At 40.8% G+C, this 18,901-nt stretch overlaps 1 protein-coding gene across 1 annotated transcript in view; it reads right to left on the bottom strand.

Annotated features, from left to right (window-relative positions):
* LOC122810728 (cytochrome P450 4F3-like) overlaps window positions 1-18,901 on the bottom strand; it is a 3,229,861-nt gene that overhangs the window by 3,106,950 nt on the left and 104,010 nt on the right. The gene's annotated exons all lie outside the window — the stretch shown is intronic.

Genomic DNA, 18,901 nt, shown 5'->3' with positions numbered 1-18,901 from the left:
GAGCATCTAAGCTAAAAGTGAGGACAAAGCTACAGGGGAAACTTGGTTCATTATTGGTTTCGAACCCTGCCTCAACACTTTCTTCTATATGTTTTTGATTCCCACTTAATAAAGGAATATATTCACCTTTAAATCTTTTAAATTTAATCTCTTCAAAAATCTCTTGTATAAATTCTTTCGGGTATCCTCTTTGGAGGAAAAAGTTAATCAGGGTTGAACATTCTTCCAAAAATTCTTCGTCTCTCGAAGTCATCCTGGCTGCTCTAACCATTTGGCCTTTGACCACTGACTTCTTCTGATGTCTAGGATGGCAACTGGTGTAATGTAAAAACATGTTAGAATATGTTTCTTTTCGGTAAATCTTCGAAAAGAATTGTTTGTTCAGGTAGTCTTTCCTTAAATCGACATCTAGATATTCTATCATGTCTTTACTGTATTTATGAGTGAATTTAAGGAAGTTTGTACTGTTGTTGAAAGTAAGGATGAGTTCCTCTACTTCATGCTCAGATCCCTGAAAAAGTATAAAAATATCATCCAGGAACCTAGTGTAAAAAATGATGTTATTTTTAAATTGGGCATTCGAAGCCATTACTAGATTCGCTAGGCTTGCTCCGCATGGGGAGCCCATCGCTACCCCGATTTCCTGATGGTAAACCTCTTTGTTAAACATTAAGAAGTTATACGAGAGGACTGTGTCGATCAATTCCTCTACTAGATGGATTTCACTAACTGGGGCTCCCAAATTCATTAACATGTGGCTTACACATTCAATTACAACATCATGTGGAATTGAAGAGTACAGATCTTTCACATCCAATGTAATAAAGTAGCTATCAGGTAGGAAGTTTAAATTATTGATGGATTTAAGGAAGGACCAAGAGTCCTTACATATCTGACTCTCCTTTTTAATGTATTTCTGGAGGATTCTATCTACTACTTTTGCACATGTATAAGTAATGCTGTTCCTACCATCAACTAAGGCCCTCATCGGTGGATCATTCACATTTTTATGTACTTTTGGCACACCGAATAGTACTGGGGTCCTAGGTGCTAGTTGTACTAGGAAGTTATACATTTCACTATCAATTCTAGCCTCAATGTACAGTTCCTCAATAAATGATTTAACCCTTCTATGTGCCACATTCATCTCATTGATAGAAACTTTTGTATAGGTATTACTTTCTAGTATAGTGTACATCTTAGTATCATAGTCATTAGTTGACATTATGACTAGACCCCCACCTTTGTTGGGTTTCATAATTCTTATTGGGGCTTATCTTAGAAGGTTTAATATTTCCCTTTGTTCCCTGGTTATGTTATACTTATAATGGAAATGGTCTCTGTTAAACTCTTTCAAATTTCTCAAGTCCATTTCAGTAATTTTTTTCAAATAATGTTAATAAAGGATGTAGGGCAGGGTTATATACACTTGAAACATAAAAGTCTGATTTAACATTGAGGTCATTAACCATCAATGCTAACAAGTTGAGCTTCCTAGTAAAAAGTTTAAGATCAATTAACATATTAGCTATATCGAACTGAGTGGAAGGGATAAATGTATACCCTTTAGATAATAAATCTACTGTCTCAGTATCGATAAATAAGTCAGTATAATTGTATACACTGAAGTCTTGTCCTGAATTTAGGAGGATCTTACAAGTGGGGGGCCTTTCATAAAGAAAGTCAAGAAGGTATTCATTACTGGCCCCATTCGTTACCACTTCTTCCTCCTGTTCCTCGTTTGTTTGTTGTTCCTGGTAGTGTTCCTCGAGGCTCCGTTCTGAAAATTTTGAGCATTAGGGGCTGTACCACCATTGGTCTGGTTCTGGGCCCCATCGGTATTGTTCCCATTATTAATGCTCTTATTATTATTATTCTGCTGTTGCATTACCCTCTCACTTCTCCTGGTAGTAAATGTACCTAATTCTTCGCCGTCATTAGATTCAGTTTGGGTCAACTGACCCCTATCGAGAGGTCGACCCTGGTGATTAGTTTCATTATTTTCCATTAAAGTTGGTCTCTGTACTATCGGTGGTCTAGGGTAGGCTTTCCCTTCGTTATAGTCCTTGATGTCTCTGTTAATTTTTTTGATTTTAGTTGAATTCAACTTAGTTAGGTACTCGTCGATGCTACTAAAGCATCTATCATACTCAAACCTGTATCTAGTAAAGCTAGTATCGGCTTTAATTGTTTTATCTAGCTCTTCTATTTCTTTTAACAGTACATCAATAGTTATTTGGTAATGTTCACAAAGAAGGTTAAGTAGTTCGAATCCATGTCTATCGAACAGTGAAATAAGTGCCAAATGAAATTGTGAACCCTCGACCAACCCTGTCGGAAATGTCCATTGTCTAAGACCTTTAGGCACTATATTGAGTTTAATGCACTCATGAAAGTAAGCTACTTCTAGTTGTAGCTTACGCACTTTGCTTAGTGTACCCACTTACCAAATACGGGTCTATATTACATCGACTAACGCTTAAATGTTCAAATCTCTAAAGGTCGACCTTTAGAGATCGAACAGTTAAAAGTTCAAATATGTAAGAAAATAAATTAAAATGCACTCATGAAAGTAAGCTACTTCTAGTTGTAGCTTACGCACTTTGCTTAGTGTACCCACTTACCAAATACGGGTCTATATTACATCGACTAACGCTTAAATGTTCAAATCTCTAAAGGTCGACCTTTAGAGATCGAACAGTTAAACGTTCAAATACGTAAGAAAATAAATTTAAAAAAAAGTAAAAGTAAAGGGTTTTAGCAGGAGGGCAAGCCCCCCTGCACCCCACACCCCCCACTACTTAAATATACACCCCCACTACTTAAATATACCAACTACAAGATCGCACTTTTCAGTGAACTACAGTGCGGAAATGGGAAATTTCCCATTCCCTACACTGTAGCGCAATCTTGGAGTTGGTATATTTAAGTAGTGGGGGTGCAGGGGGCTTGCCCCCCCCCCCCGCTTAAACCCTTTAGTTTTTTTTTTTTTTACTTTTAAACATATTCGAACGTTTAACTGTTCGATCTCTAAAGGTCGACCTTCAGAGATTCAAACATTTAAACATTTGTCGATGTAATATAGACCCCTAAATACTGCGAACTTTGGGTCACAGTGACTCACAGACAAAGGCCACCAGCTTCCTCCATTCAGATACTTTACATCACACTCTAGTCTTTGGTAAAAAAAAAAAAAAAATAATAATAAAATCAGTCATTTGGAATTCAGAAAGTTAAATAAGTTAATGAATCATATTTTCATTGCCCTTTCTTCTGTGAAAGAACTGCATCTGGAGCCCTAATCTCTGGTGCTTCTTCTAACTGAATATGATAACCTTCCCACTCTTTGTGAATACTAAGCAAAAATATTAACTTAGTTTCTCACTTTTTCTTCATTCTCCTCTGCCCAAATGCAACAATTTTAGTAACTTCACTATTCCTCATTTTGTATTTCTTTAGTTCATTATACATATGCAAAAGGTTTATGTCTTGCCTTGAGTGAAATGGTTATGCTCACTTCAGTTTTGGCATTTGCTTTTCTGACTGTCCTTCCTGTTTCCGATTTGAAAATGCCACATGTCGTCTTCATTCTATTTCATTCCATTTCTTAATCTACAAGTCTCTGATGACATCTCATCTGAAAAATATTATTTTCCTTTTTTTAATATGCATGCCTGCATTTTGGTGCCTCTCTAATGGCAGTTTTATGTTATCTTCACAATATTCATGTCACTTTGCTGCAGTTTTCCTGAAAAACTGCTTCAGCTTTAATATGGCCTCAAGAATTTTTCATTCTGACCGACTCATCTCTTTAGTTAAGCAGATTATAGCCCAAACTGCTGAATGATCACATGCTTTTCAACAGCTGGCCACCACCACATTTGTGTTTATGCCTCCCTCCTTATTACAGAGCACCAGTCCAAGACCACCTCTTTTTGAACAGTCTGTAGCATTAAATGCCTCAACAATGTTCAAAAAACAAACATCATGTAAACCTTCATGGCTTCACCCAACTAGTCCAGTCACCAACCAGGATAAATAAAACTCCAGCAAGCACACTACCCTGGATTGGATACTAGTCAGTAAGAGCCCCCTGTCATATATAACAGGCTGCTTATCAGATAGCCTCAGTGATCACTCCCCAACATACCTACTCAAAAAATACCTATACCAAGCTAAACCAGTCATCTAACGTCAAATACGTAAAACACTAAACTTTAACCCACTCACATTCATCTCATCCCTGAAAGAATGTAACTGGCATCCTCTAAAGTACCTCAGTCTTGATGACGCAGTTGAATTTTTTAATTCTACCTTCCTGAGCATCCATAATTACCATGCCCCCATAAGACTTTCCAGAATCAAAGCACAACCCTCCCCATGGCTACAGAAAACCACTAAGTCAGAAATGAAAAACAGGGATAAAGCCTGGGAGCACTGGTGCAAAAACCAATACCCCCTCAGCTAGACAGAAATTCCTAGAACTACGCAATAGAGTAAAAAAGCTAATAAAACAGGACAAATTCCAATACTACCAATCTGCCCTAGGCTCCTCCCAACTCAGTCCCAAACAATTCTGGTCCTCCATAAACTCCATCCTCCACCCAGGTAAAGTCAGTACCCCTCCTCCTAACATCGCTCACTCCTCAGAAAATATTGCTACCTCATTCAACACACACTTCACACAAACCATACTATCACTACCTAAACAACACAACCCCCCTCCCCTCCAACCTACACCTTCAACTAGTAATCTCCCCACTGCCTTCTCTTTTTCTCCTGTATCTACCTCCAACATAAAAAAAACTCTTAACTAAACTTAAGCCCACCAAATTAGCAGCAGACAACCTCCCAAATGAATACCTACAAATCGCAGCTGATGCTCTGGCCTACCCAGTATCCATCTTGATTAACCGATCTCTGTCAGAAAGTTACGTTCCCACACTGTGGAAAGTATCACATATAATTCCCCTCCACAAAGGCGGACCCTCCACAGAACTAACCAATTACTGCCCCATAGCTGTTCTCTCTCCATTCTCCAAAATACTAGAGAGATGCATACACTCTCAGGTCTCAGACTACCTCCTTACTAACAACCTCCTTTCCAATACTCAGCATGGTTTCTGACCAAATCATAGCACCACCACTGCCTTACTCTCCTTTACTAACACTATTCTTCAGCATAAAAACAATGGCTATCTCTCCTCTGCTACTTTCCTAGACCTATCTAAAGCATTTGACATGGTCCCACACAAACAACATATCTCTGTCCTCAATAACCTACCCTTCTCACAATCAGTCACCAACTGGTTTCAAAGTTACCTGTATGACCGCCAACAATCCGTTGTATGGCAGAATGACATATCTACCCAACTACCTGTCTCCATAGGGGTTCCCCAAGGATCCATCCTTGGAACCCTACTCTTCTCTGTTTTCACCAATAATCTAGCCTCTGCCACCAAACATGGCACACTCATACAATACGCAGATGACTCAACCATCATCTGCTCAGCCCAGTCCCTACCCAAACTGCAAAATGTCACACAGGAAGCCTTTTCCTCTGTTGAAACTTGGTTATCTGATGCCCAATTAATACTCAACCCAAACAAAACTAAACTACTCATCTTCCAACCCACCAAACATACTCAAAACAACTCTCACTTTAACATCACAGCAAAAGACACCACTATATACCCAACTGAACACACCAAACTGCTAGGAGTGGAAATAGAGAACAAACTAAAATTTGACATTCACATATCCATGACCATAAAAAAGTCCACAAAAAACTAGGAGCGTTATACAGAAATAAGCAACTTCTCACCAAAGCAGCAAAGATTTCAATAGCAAATTCCCACCTTATCTCCACCCTACTTTATGCCTCTCCAATATATACCAATCTAAGGCAATGCGATCTAAACAAGCTAGAGACCTGCTACAACAAAATCGCCAAATTCGCCACAGGGGCATCCTACCATAGTCACCACTGTCTCTCACTTGCTGAACTGGGCTGGCTTGAACTCCCTCACCTCCTTCAATGGTATCAACTCTCACTCGCCCACAAACTAGTAAACCATCCACTAAATGTCCCATCCCTCCAGAATCTACTCCAACCCTATCGCACCACCAGACCACTAAAATCCAGCAACAAAAATAACTTGCAGATCACTAAAGCCAATGACTCTGCTGGTGAAGCACCATTCTCCTGAGCCATAGCCAAATTATGGAACTCCCTCCCACCCACAATTATCTCCATACCATCATGCACCCACTTCAAAACTTTACTAAAAGCACACCTAAAAACATGCTGGCTATGTCCTTGCAACTCCCACCTCTAATATCACCCACCCCATCCAACCACTACCTTTCTTTCCACTCCACTAACTACCTTGATTATAGCAAGCTCAGATGCTCATAAACCTAGTACTTATTATACAGCAGGAATTTCTTATTGTAACATTTGTTGATGTCTGTTATGTACTTCACAGATAGATTCTAGTTGTCTACTGATGTACTATGTTCATCTGTAAATATATTTTAAGTAATTGCTATGTAATTGTTAATCGCCATGTAATCCAATGCAACTACTGTCTGTTTGTTTTAACTGTGGAGCTTTTCTCCCCGGGCCTCCGCTGAAAATGGACCTACACCCAGTCGGATACTCCCGGTCAACAAATATAAATAAATAAATAAATAAATAAATAAATAAATAAAACAAACAATGATTCTGCTCATGCATGCTGTAGCAATGCTGGTGCTCAGTTTCTTATCTGCCGTATTAAGAACAATACTGCCTACTTACTTTGACATTCGATGGAAGATGCTGCATATCATTTTTCTTATTTTTTGTCAACATTAGGTAAGCCCATGTAACCCTGTGCTGCTACCACTTTCTTACACCAGTGTGACCACAGTATATCCTCTGCTTCTTAAATTCAAAGTTACTATATTGCTTTACTCATGGGTGCCGGAACCATAGGGCGAGGGAGGGCCCCCCACTTTTACAGCTGCAAGACCTGTCTCTTGGGGAAAAATTAATGAAGCGACATACCACAAAAATGGAGTTTTTCTTTAGGACCCAAAACACAGATTCCCTTGCATGAGTCACACACACTAACATGGATTTAAACACAAGCATGCACAGAAGTAACTAACTAGGTCAGCGACTCCGTTGGTAAGCACACATTTGTGCCCAATCGTTTCCGAGTGCTGCCAGAGTCATGCTACAGTAAGGAGATGATGTTTTCTTATATTTAGGTCTGAATCAGAGAAAGGCACACACTGCTTATGTATGGGTGTGTGGACAAACACTGATTTACCTTTTCTTCAAGTGATGGCAGCTTTGAAAGGAATGTGGGATATAGGGCATGGAGGATGCAGTGTCTTGCATAAACTAGTAGTTTCTGTCCATCACATAAATGTTATGTTAGGCTGCTACTCAGTTACTGCCTGAATCTGTTGTTTTTTCAGAGGCTGCTGTACCACTCAAATAAAATCTTTCACACCTAATGATTGCTGATTTTTGATCTACAGCATTTGGAAACTGATAGAAGCTGCTAGCCATATGCCTTTAGCTTAATCCAAGTCAGGAATAACAATACTTACTTCATTAGCATTAAGAAACCTATTGACAATGTGGTTATGGAAGTCAATTTAAGCTGACAGAGAAAGGATAAATAATATATTCAGTGGTGGGATGAAGAGAAACAAAGACTGATTTGATAGTGTCTCCTTGGAATGGCTTGGCAAATGTGTTTACAGTCTTCTTTGCTAACTGGTGGAATGCCCTAACTGGTTACGACCCAGTACTCTGGCAACAACTGAGTTACAAAATAGATAAAAAAGGAACAAAAAATAATAATACTAATGTAACTAACTAGCTTAACTGTTCTGTTGATGGTAATCACACATTTTGTGCCCAAGAGTTTCAGTTTTCTTATATCCAGTAGTGTTCTGTTATTGCTCTGTATTGTTTCGGTACACATTGCTGCTGCCAGAGTCATGCTTCCTTATTAGGTAAGTTTTGAAGGAGTGTGTTTATGTGTGTATGCTACAGCTTTTAAGGTGTGTGTGTGTGTGTGTGTGTGTGTGTGTGTGTGTGTGTGTGTGTGTGTGTGTGTGTGTGTGTGTGTGTGTGTGTGTGCTACAGTTTTTAAGGTGTGTGTATGTGTGTTACAATTTTTAAGAGGTGTGTGTGTCTGAGTATAAGGAAATACCAAAGGGCTTTGGCTGACGAAGTTTGAGATGACTGCAAGCTAGGAGCAGTTACTGAATCCCCAAATGACAACCATCATGCAGGAAGGTTTGTCCCAAACAATAACTGGAAGACTCATGAATTGAAACTAAACTCCAAAAAATACATTATCATATCCTTTGGGAAGTAATCTACTCCAAGGAACTGCCAAATTGACAGTGACCCATGAGAACTGACCCAATTTTTGGCATTTGGGAACTTGTGTACAGTGACCTAACTTTTGACCAACATGTGCCCAGAGTCATAAAGAAGTTGTTATATATTGCACAGCTTATAAACAAATTGATTGTGACTAGATCTAGATATGTTGTTGCTCCCCCCCTTTACAAAGCCCTCATTAAGTCAATCATTTCGTATAATGCCCTCTTTGGCATGCATCTGTCCAGCCCCATGCAACAATTGGATTATCCATTCAAGTAAAACAAAGCTCATCCCTGTCCATATTCAAATGCAACTTGGATCTAAGGATGGGTAATAGAAAATGTACTCCAGGATTGCACCTCGTTGCCACTAATGGATAGAGGCTGCTCCTAAATGCTACATCCCTTACATGGGTCCTCTCAAATTATCAATGGTATAAATCACAGTTATTCTCACTAGGGATAATGTACAATTAACAGCCATGGCATAGGTAAGACCAATCGGGAAATGTTAATTCAAGCACCAAAAGGGAATTGGCTAAGCGTAAAATGTCCTCTAAGTGAACCTATGTTGTGGCAGTAAATAGTTTTAAAATATTGCCCTTTTTAGATCACTAAGTGCCCGTCTCACCCCCCCCCCCCCAAGTCTCCAACAGCTTTCCGGCACCCATGGCTTTACTATCTTCCTTTGAATACAACTCTCTCTCTCTCTCTCTCTCCTCCTTTTATTCTAACTGCCTTGTGTCTCATATAACTGGTGCATTGGCTCTGTTCACATTCCATTCATAGTTCTCTAAGTGCAACATTTCTGTCAGCAACAATATCAAGATACTGCTTTTTCATTAAAATCACAAGATACATGCTTACAGAAAGGAATAATTCAACAGTCTTGTCTACAAAGACTGCAGGTACTGAAAATTAGTGCCTTCCATTTTCTTTTAGCCAACTCCATGGTATAGAGAGATAAAAGCCCTAACAACAACCAAGGCACCAGAAATATAATGAGCAGCTTGGGTGCTTGGAATATCTGGTAGGGAGGATGGACATGCCTGTCGGGGGGGGGGGGGGCATGGATTGCAGAGTCCTACAGAGGGAGAATGCGGGTCCGCAATCTGGGGGTAATGTGTGTGGCACACCAATCTGCTGATTTGCTGTAGCCTTTATTGGAAGTGTGCACTTGCACAGCAGAAAGCATTGTAGATCCTGAGGTGGTGTGGATTTCATGTTCCCTCCACCCAAGGGAGAAAAAGGAAAAAAAAAAGAATTAGTCTAAATAAAATGACTTTAGCTAGCAGATCTTGGAGACTGTCTCTCTGACACCCTCCCTGTGGGAAGAAAAAACACTTGTTGAAGTTTCAAATAGTTCATTCAGTTTATTCAGTTAAGTAGGTAGATGGACAATCTTCTTGCTCTAACTGGAATAGGAACAGTCCTCCATCTACCTACTTAACTGAATAACCTACTTGAACCTTCAAAAGACATCTTTATTCCTCCCACTGGGAAATCAGATAGTCTCAAAGATCTGCTAGGTAAAGTGATTTTATGTAAACTTATCTTTTCTACTCCATTTCTAGCTAGCCCTGTCACCCTCTGCTTCACAGGTGGGATACCAGACTTGATTCAAATCTTGTGGGCTACCTCTGTTTTCCACCCTGGGGAGAGGTTAGGGCAAAATAATAAAATGCCCTCACTGTTGGAATACTGACAAGGACATAAGCAACCCTCGTGGCTGCCTAAATGATGCCACCCCTACAAATGTGAAAAACAAGCTTGTGTCCAACTGAGAAGGCTCAATGATTGGAAAGAACAAGAGAACATTTTTAAAGAAAAAAGAAATGACCTTTTGTTTTCTTTTGTTCTTTTTTATTTAATGAAGGTAATACCACATATACTCTTTTTTTCCATTTGTCATTATTTCCTTATAGTATTCCTACTAGTGAAGATCATATAAACTTCTCCAGTTGTCTGAAGAGGAAGGCTGTGGCTTTCTTTGTAACTATGTTCTCCCTGCTAATTTAAAAGCATACAGAAGAAACCCTTACACCCTTCATTTAAGACCCTGATTCACTTAATGCCTGACTTTGTGGCCTTAGAGAGATGAAGCACTGACTTTGACCCAGATGACCCAAGACCGAATAGCAGCTTAGGGCTGGAAGACCCGGGGGGGGGGGGTGAGCAGCTAGCACCAACTCATCTGAAAATGGGGGTTACATGGTAAATTAATTTTCTCCCTTACAGGTGGAGGTTTGTAGGTCACATAGGCCACTGACTGGATTGATAAACTGTAACTCTCCAGCCAGTTAGGAATGTATATGGGGTCATGCAAACATTGTGGGAGGATGAAACAGGCTGCTGTGGTAACACTGGTGCTTAAATTACCCATGGGGGGGGGGGACTTAAACCAGTAAATCTAAGATGGCTTCCAGTATGACAGCCTCTGGAATCAATTCTCCCCTCATAAGGGACAAATTGGACAGGAGTGGCTCACATCTATTAGAAGCAAAATAGCCAACAGATTCACACCCATTAGAAGCAAAACAGCCAACAGATTGTAAGAGGGGCTGGTAGGCAGAGAGGCACAACAAGAAAGAAAATCCTGGATATCTTTCTACACAGATGAACAATATTACACTAATACAATCCATTCTCCTATCAGAGTCCTAAACTCTGCACCAGATGTGCATCCTAAATTGAAATTGATGGTACAAAGCACTGTAGCTTCATATGGACAGAGATTACCCACCAGAATGTTACTGTGTGCACTAAGGTCCATCTCCAGTTTTAGAAACACTTCCTGAATTACTCCTGTCCTTCTCTTTCCAGGCTTTTTTGTCCCAAGATAAATAAATAAAAGGTCTCCATACATTTGTTCCAGCAAGTCTAAGGATATGCTCCCCAACTCACCCAGTCATGGCACTGGGGGGGGGGTGGGGGGGGGGGGCAAGCACCTAACTTTCTTTTCTCCTTTCTCATTTATTTGTACCTTCCTAGAAATTAACTTGCCAATAACAATTTCTTTATTCTTCCTTGGCATCCCTTGCTATCCTCTTTTTGTTCTTTTATTGAAGGTTCCAACCATTCTCCTTAGTCTGCTCTATAGGACAAGAACAAATATGTGCCAAAACAGAAGAGGTTCAGTCAGTCAGCCCACTGTATTTCCATGTTCCCCTTACTATCATCCCAGTAAAGCCAGCTGTACCCAATGCTCCCTCACTTTAATCCCAGTAAAGCCCACTGCAGTCCCATGCTCCCTCAGTTTAATCCCAGTAAAGCCCACTGCAGTCCCATGTTCCCCAATATCATCCCAGGAAAGCCAACTGTAGCCCAATGCTCCCTCAACTTTAATCCCAGCAAAGACCACTGTAGCCCCATGTTCCCTCATTATCATGCCGGTAAAGCCCATGGTAGTCCCACGCTCCCTCACTATCATGCCAGTAAAGCCCACTGTATTCCAATGTTCCCACAATATCATGCCAGTAAAGTCCACTGTAGCCCCATGTTCCCCTCAATCATTCCAGTAAAGCTAACTGTAGTTCAACTGCTGCTCGTTGTTATCAGTTTGCAGGGTACTAGCGTTAGTCTTTATATGAAACAGTATGCAATCCAAATCCTGGCAATATGGGTCTATATTATGTGACTGAATGGTCAAATAGTCAAACACGTAATAGTCTACCTGTAATAATCGAACCGCCACAATGTCAAATGGAAAATAAAAAAAAGAAAAACCCACCCAAACAAACCATTTAAACGCTCCATGCAGGGGGCAAGCACCCCTGCACCCCCCCACACTGCCCGCTACTTAAATATATCAACTCTGAGATCGCACTACAGTGCAGACAATGGAAAACTTCTATTTCCACACTGTACGGAGATCTCACTGAACCGTTCGACATTGTGGCCGTTCCATTATTACAGGTCAACTATTACATGTTCAACTATTTGACCATTCCATCATGTAATACAGACCCACCAATACAGCCATAGATGAGGAACCTGCCATAAATGTGGCAACATCGTACTACCCAGAATGCTTCCTAGAAAACAAATGCTCAACAGTTACTGCAGTATAACCAAGGGTCTATATTAAATAAACGAAAGATCAAAATGTCGAGCACAACATGCTCGACACATTTCAATCGAAAGTTCACCTAATCGTAAACAAAAGCCTGAACATCACTTAAACTAAATATTTCATTTGGCCAACACCTTCCCTAAACTAACATACAACCGATATATGTAAATCCCTACTCGCTCACATCATTTCACAGCTTTTAAACCTCAACATACTCTTCTGCTGCGCCCCCCACAACCCCCTAACTAAATATACCAACTCCAAGATCGCTCTACATTGGGGGAAAGGCAATTTTCCAGTAATGCCAAAGTGAATTATTTCACAAGGAAAGAATTCACTTACCTAGCCATTCCAGACAGTTTTGCTTGCAACTAGTCCATTAACATCAGTTTAAGTTCCATTTGCTTCCTCTGTGACACTTTTAGCAGTAGCAACAAAAAATATTAAAACACATTGAAACAAACCTGCTTCTACATCTTTTGATCAATTCTTGATATCAGTACATCAGTTTATACTAAAGAAAATACGACTGCAATCGCTAAATCAAGGGGAAAATAAAAATTACAACTAGTGCATTAATACAGTCATTTTACTTGAGAAATATGAAAATAACATTTTGATTAACGTCATATAGTGAATGTCATACTTATTTTTTTATTTAATTAATATGTTTAGAGAGTGTTCTTGTTTTAGTGTACTTATTTCTTTTGCTTTATATAAAAGTTCTTCTTTTTCTTTGTTTATAGTTGTGAGAGAATATTGTAAGAACATTTAAAAGTTGATTTTGTAAATACTGTTTGGAATTTAGTTACTGAATATGTACGTTTGTGTTACTGTTTCAAAAAATTCAAATAAAATGTTATGAAAAATACAACAAAACTAAACATAGAAGCAAAATAAACAATGTTTACTCTTTCACCAATATGCATGCAATCTCAAAATTCACATTTCTTCTTGCTCACACTGAAGTTGGACTCAAAAATAACAATGTGGTGCTCAAAATTGTAGAAGTGGTCCAGCAGCAACAGGGTGTCATGGCTTAGAGAAGTCTTCAAAGTTGAATGCAGAATGTATATTCTGAACCTTGGAAGATGACATTGGCCAATGGCAATGCGGCTCCTCAGTTACACTCCTGGTGTGGTTTCCAGGTTCCTAAGGAGAGTTACTGCTTTCTACAGTAATGTTTACAGTATGCAGAGAATGACATCTCCGCCACCCACAAATAACTCAGCTTACAGACAACATGATTTACAAACAGAATAGTTGTGTAAAATCTAAACATAACCATAGATGTCCTACTCTTCTATGTTGCAGTATTCTTTACATATGGGTTGTATTATACCCAATGACCCGACATCCGGCCTGTCTACAAAAGCTAAGAGCCGCTGCCTGTATGTGCGGAGTCGCACGAAGGCACAGACGTCAGTCATAAAAGGGATGTCTGCATGTACAATCTCCAGAATAAGAAAGCCCCATGAGGACAGGAAATCAAAAGGAAGCCTAAATGAAATCACCCTAGGAAAAAGCAAGTTGTAGGAGGAAGTTGGGTGGGATAGAATACTGCAACATAGAAGAGAAGGATATCTATGGGTAAGATTTTACACAACTATTCTCTGCCCTTCTATTCAATGTTGCAGTATTCTTTACATATGGGAGAGTGCCAAAGCTCAAAGGGAACCCAGGGAGAAGGACAGGGCAGAGAAAAACTAAGAAGCATTTTCCACAAATCCATGCAGAACTGCCCTGGCAAATCCTGCCCCGGATCTAGATACAGTGTCCAATTTGTAATGTTTCGTAGAAGTATGAACATACACCAGGTGGCAGCTTCCAAAATGGAATGAGCATCTAGACCTTTGAAAAAAGCCCCTGGAGATGCAACTGACCTGGTGGAATGGGCCTTAACAGAAAATAAGGGTTTCCCATGGAAATAATAGCAAAACACAATAGCCTTAGAGATCCATGTGGAAACAGGCAAACCCAGAGCCCTGGGAAGAAAGGACAGAAAAAGTTGGTCAGATCACCTAATCGACTTAATCTTGTCAAGGTAAAATCTGAGTTGTCTATGTACATCTATGGAATGTAGAATCCTCTCACTATGGGACTGAGGTGAAGGAAAGAAGGTAGGCAAATTGATGGACTGATTAAGAGACAACTCATTTATCACTTTGGGCATGAAGGATGGACTGGGAAACTATGTTCTTGTGAAAACCAAAAAAAGGGGCAAAGCCATCAATGCCTGAATTTCAGGGACCCTTCTAGCAGAGGTTGAGGCTACTAGAAGCAGTGTTTTCCATGTGCAAACTTTACAGAAGCAGATGCCGCTGGTTCAAAAGATGCCTGAGTAAGTTTTCCTAACACATAGTTAAGATCTCAAGGAGGAAGAACTGGTTTCCTGGGGGGGGTCTCATGTGTAGTACACCTTTAAGAAAAAGCTTAACTTCTAACCTGGAAGCTAAGGGAGGAGTTAAGGCAAACAGGCAGACAAAGCAGAACAATGGACTTTAACTAAGGAGTAGGAAAGACCACTGTTGAGCAACTCACACAAGTAAGAAAGCACTAAGGGAATGTCTGCAAAAAAGGGATCCGCTTTCTTTTTTTGGCGCCAGATGGAAAATCTTCTCCACTTAGAAATGTAAAACTCTCAAGTATTGGGTTTTCTGGCCTCCTACAAAACCCTAAGCACATCCTTAGAAAACAGGTGCCTGAAAGGAATCAAAAGTTGATCACCCACAGATCACTTGTAGAGTTGACAAATGGGGGTGAATCAAGGATCCCTTGTCCTGAGTAAGCAGGTCCATCCAGTGAGGTAACTTGTAGTGATGACCCTTGGCTAAATGCAGAAGAGGAGGGAACAAGTGCTATCTTAGGCAAAAGGGCGTCACTAGCAAGATTTTTGGTTCCTCCTGTAGAATTTTTAACAGGACTTTCTGAATTAAATGGAAGGGGGGAATGCAGAGAGAAAAGTACCCTTCCTTGGAAAGGACAGTGTGTCCACCTTCCACACCTGAGGGTGAGACCCTGGCACAAAAATGAGGAAGTTGTCTGTTCAGAGGGGAGGCAAAAACTTTCATTCCTGGAGTACCCCACCGGTGAACTAGATCCAGGAACACATTTCTGTGAAGCATCCACTCTGAGATTGTTTCATGGCTCTGCTTAATGCATCTGCCACCAAGTTCTGAGTTGAGGGGCGGTACATAGCATGCAGACTCAATTTGTACTAAATAGCCAATTCCCAAGCTTTGATGGCTTAGCGACAAAGAAGGTAAGACTTTGGGCCCCATGCTTGTTTATGTACCAAAGGACTGTGGTATTGTCTGTAAGAATCCTAAGGGATCATGCCAAGAACAGAGGATGAAAGGTCTGCAAGGCTAGAATTACAGCCCTCATCTGCCTGATGTTGATGTATTCCCTCTTTTGAGGTTGCTCCCCAACCGAAGTCTGAGGTGTCTGTGAAAAGTTGCTGAGCTGGATAAGGTACCTGTGGTAGGCCAGGCTTCTGACTGAATTGCTGCATCCAGCAACATACCTTTGTTTTCAGACAAAGAAGAGGAGGAACCAAGACATCTAAGGGATGAGCATGCTGGGACCAAACTATCTTTAGAAACCACTGGAACTTTTTCATGTGTAACTTTGCAAAGGGCAACAAGGGAATAGTGGAGGTCACGAACTCCATTAATGCTATAAGAGAAACTGATTTTTCTGGAACCTACACCCCAGGAATATAAGATCCTGACATGGGGTCAGACTTGATTTTTTGAAACTTATTGAGAAAGCTATGCCCTGCAGAAACAGAATAGGTCCAAGTGTTGAGTTAACAGGTCTAGACTGCTGGGCAGAAAAAGCAGCTTGTCCAAATAGGGATAAAACTGGAGTGCTTTCAGCCTTAAATAGACAATGTCTGGGGTCAGGCACTTTGTGAATATCCCTGGAGCAGTGGAAAAAACAAAGGGCAAGGCAGAAAACCGAAAGTGCAAAGATCCCAACAAGAAATGAAAAAACTTCCTGAAATGTAGGTGAACCGGGATATGCAAACATGCATCCTTAAGATCTAGAGAAGCTAGGAAAGCCTGAGAGGGAACCAGGGAACAAGAGCTAGAAAGGATAGCATCCTGAAAGAAGGCACCACCAGGAGTGTTTAATAGGGAAAGATCTAGGATAGGCCTCCAAGGGCCACCTTTTCTTGGGACAAGAAATATCCTGGAGTAAAATCCCCTCCCTTGTTGGTCTGGAGGAACAACCTGAATGATGCCTTGGTTGAAATGTTGAACAAGTATTAGAGGAAACAGATGCAGTTGATGGGAGGGAGGCTGGGGGGTATCCCCTGAAAGGGAGGAAGAGTCTTCCAAGTCAAAGTATCCATTGTGGATAACTGAAAGCATCCAGGATTTTCATCCAAGCTGAAAGAGAAATGGGCAGGTGAAAAGATAAATGGGTATGACTTGTAAGAGGGAGCAGAATGTCACAGAGGACTTTGCCTGGGCTGAAAGGGCTGCTGAGGAGAAGGAACAGAAAAAACAGCCTTAGTCTGTGGGGGTCTCCTGGAAGACTTACGTGGCCTAGTTCCAGGAGGAGTAGAAGTGGAGGGGCTAGCAGTTTTCCTGACAAAAAGAGTCTTGGCAAGGAAATTCCTATGGAATTTTGGAACTGGTGAAACAAGCAAGTGTTTAAAATCCTGGAGGTCCTTACCTTTTTCCTGCAGTGATTTAAATAATTCTGCAGCTGCTTTGCCAAAGAGGGAAGCATTAGCCAAAAAAGCATCACGCAGTTTGGTCTTAATGTCATCAGGGAGTGCTTGGAGATGTAGTCAGGAATGTCTTCTGAGAAGAGAAGCAGAAGCTGCTGCTCTACAAGAAGCTTCTACTATATTTTATTGAATATGTAGTTAACTGGGAGGAAGCCGACATAAAAGAAAGAGTCACTGACTTAGCCTCTGAATCAGGTAATTGGGAGAGAACCTGGGAAGCCTGAGAAAGCAAGGCCAGAGTGTACCTAGACATGCGTATCTGGTAATTAATTGCTCTGATAGCCAAAGTGGTAGTAGTGCAGACCTTCTTACCCAACCTTTCGAAAATTTTACTTTGTCAGAAGGAAGCAACTTAGTAGATGGAAATACTCGAGAAGATTTGTCTGAAGTAATGGAGACCACAGCTGGATCAGTTGCAGGTCACTTAAAAAGAAACTTGCAATCCTCAGGGACCATATAAAAATGATTAGGCCTTTTAGGGTCAGGGCCTTGGGAGTCAGTGGTTTTAGAGGATGATTAAAAAGCATCTAAGACAACTGGGAGGACTGCAGGGACTACTGAAGGTGCAGGGGCCTCCAACTGGGGCAGATCATAGTATCTTTTTTCCTCCTCTGAAATTTAAAGAAGAATCCCACTTAAAGAATTCCGTCATCTTATTAATAGTTTCCCCAAAGGAGAGCTCTTCTTTGGGAGAATCCCCCCCCATCAGATTTCCTCTGAGGAAGCATGTTCCAGAGGGAAAAGAATTTGGGTGGAGTAGGCTAGAGAGTCTTCATCTGAAGAAGACCCCTCAGAATCAGTCATGAATGTGAAATTCCACAGCCTGTACTGAAAAAGGCCCCAGGGACCCCAACGGCAGCACAGAAGACAAGGAGAAGGCTGGGCCGGCAATACAAGAAGCCGAAGCTGGAGGCCTAAAGGCCATCAGAGCCTTAATGAGACCCTACGAAAAAACATCCCAATCTAACGTAGGGGTAGAAGAAACAGTGGAATGTCTAAGCCTTTTGCTTTCTTTTAAAATGCTTCGCCTGCTGGAGAGAAATGGCAGACGTAAGCCTTATGCCCGAAAGTTCCTTAGACGAATGAGACCGGAATGGTTCCCAAGTCTTCAGAAATAACATGCCATGGTTCCCCCAAGTCGTCCGAACTGGACAGCTAGGATCCCCAATCTGACATCTTCCATGATGGTACCCACTGAACAAGCAGATCCTACCTCTGAAAGCACCACCGGGTTTTCATCAACCACAAGGGGTAGGTCGGAGGGAGTAGGCGCTGCTAAAGAGGATTTGGGTCTAGCTTTGCAGACATTCCTCTTCACAGATAGCTCAAAAGTCTCGGAACTTTCCATGGCATCCCTAGCCAGACGTTTGAGTCTCTGATTTTCTAAATAGAGATTTAAAGCCAACATACAACTACACAATGTTTTAAAAAAAAGGCCTGACAAATACAGCAGAGTAGTCTGCAGTGATGTTTATTTCAGGTGATTAACATATACTGAACATGAACTGGAAAGAATAAAGTGTCCCATAAATAACGTGTTGGGTCATTTGGAGAAAAACTTTAAACAAATCTCCCAGACTTCTATCAGCAACTTACACTGAAGACTAACTCATAGCAATTTGCAATCATCATTGACCAATTAGTACCTGAATGGCAGATACTACAGGTCAAGTCAGCAAGAATGGGCCTTC

Source organism: Protopterus annectens, chromosome 9.part0 (genome assembly GCF_019279795.1).
Source record: "Protopterus annectens isolate FY-2018-M chromosome 9.part0, PAN1.0, whole genome shotgun sequence".
NCBI lineage: Eukaryota > Metazoa > Chordata > Ceratodontiformes > Protopteridae > Protopterus > Protopterus annectens.
This window is presented reverse-complemented; position numbering and strand designations above follow the sequence as displayed.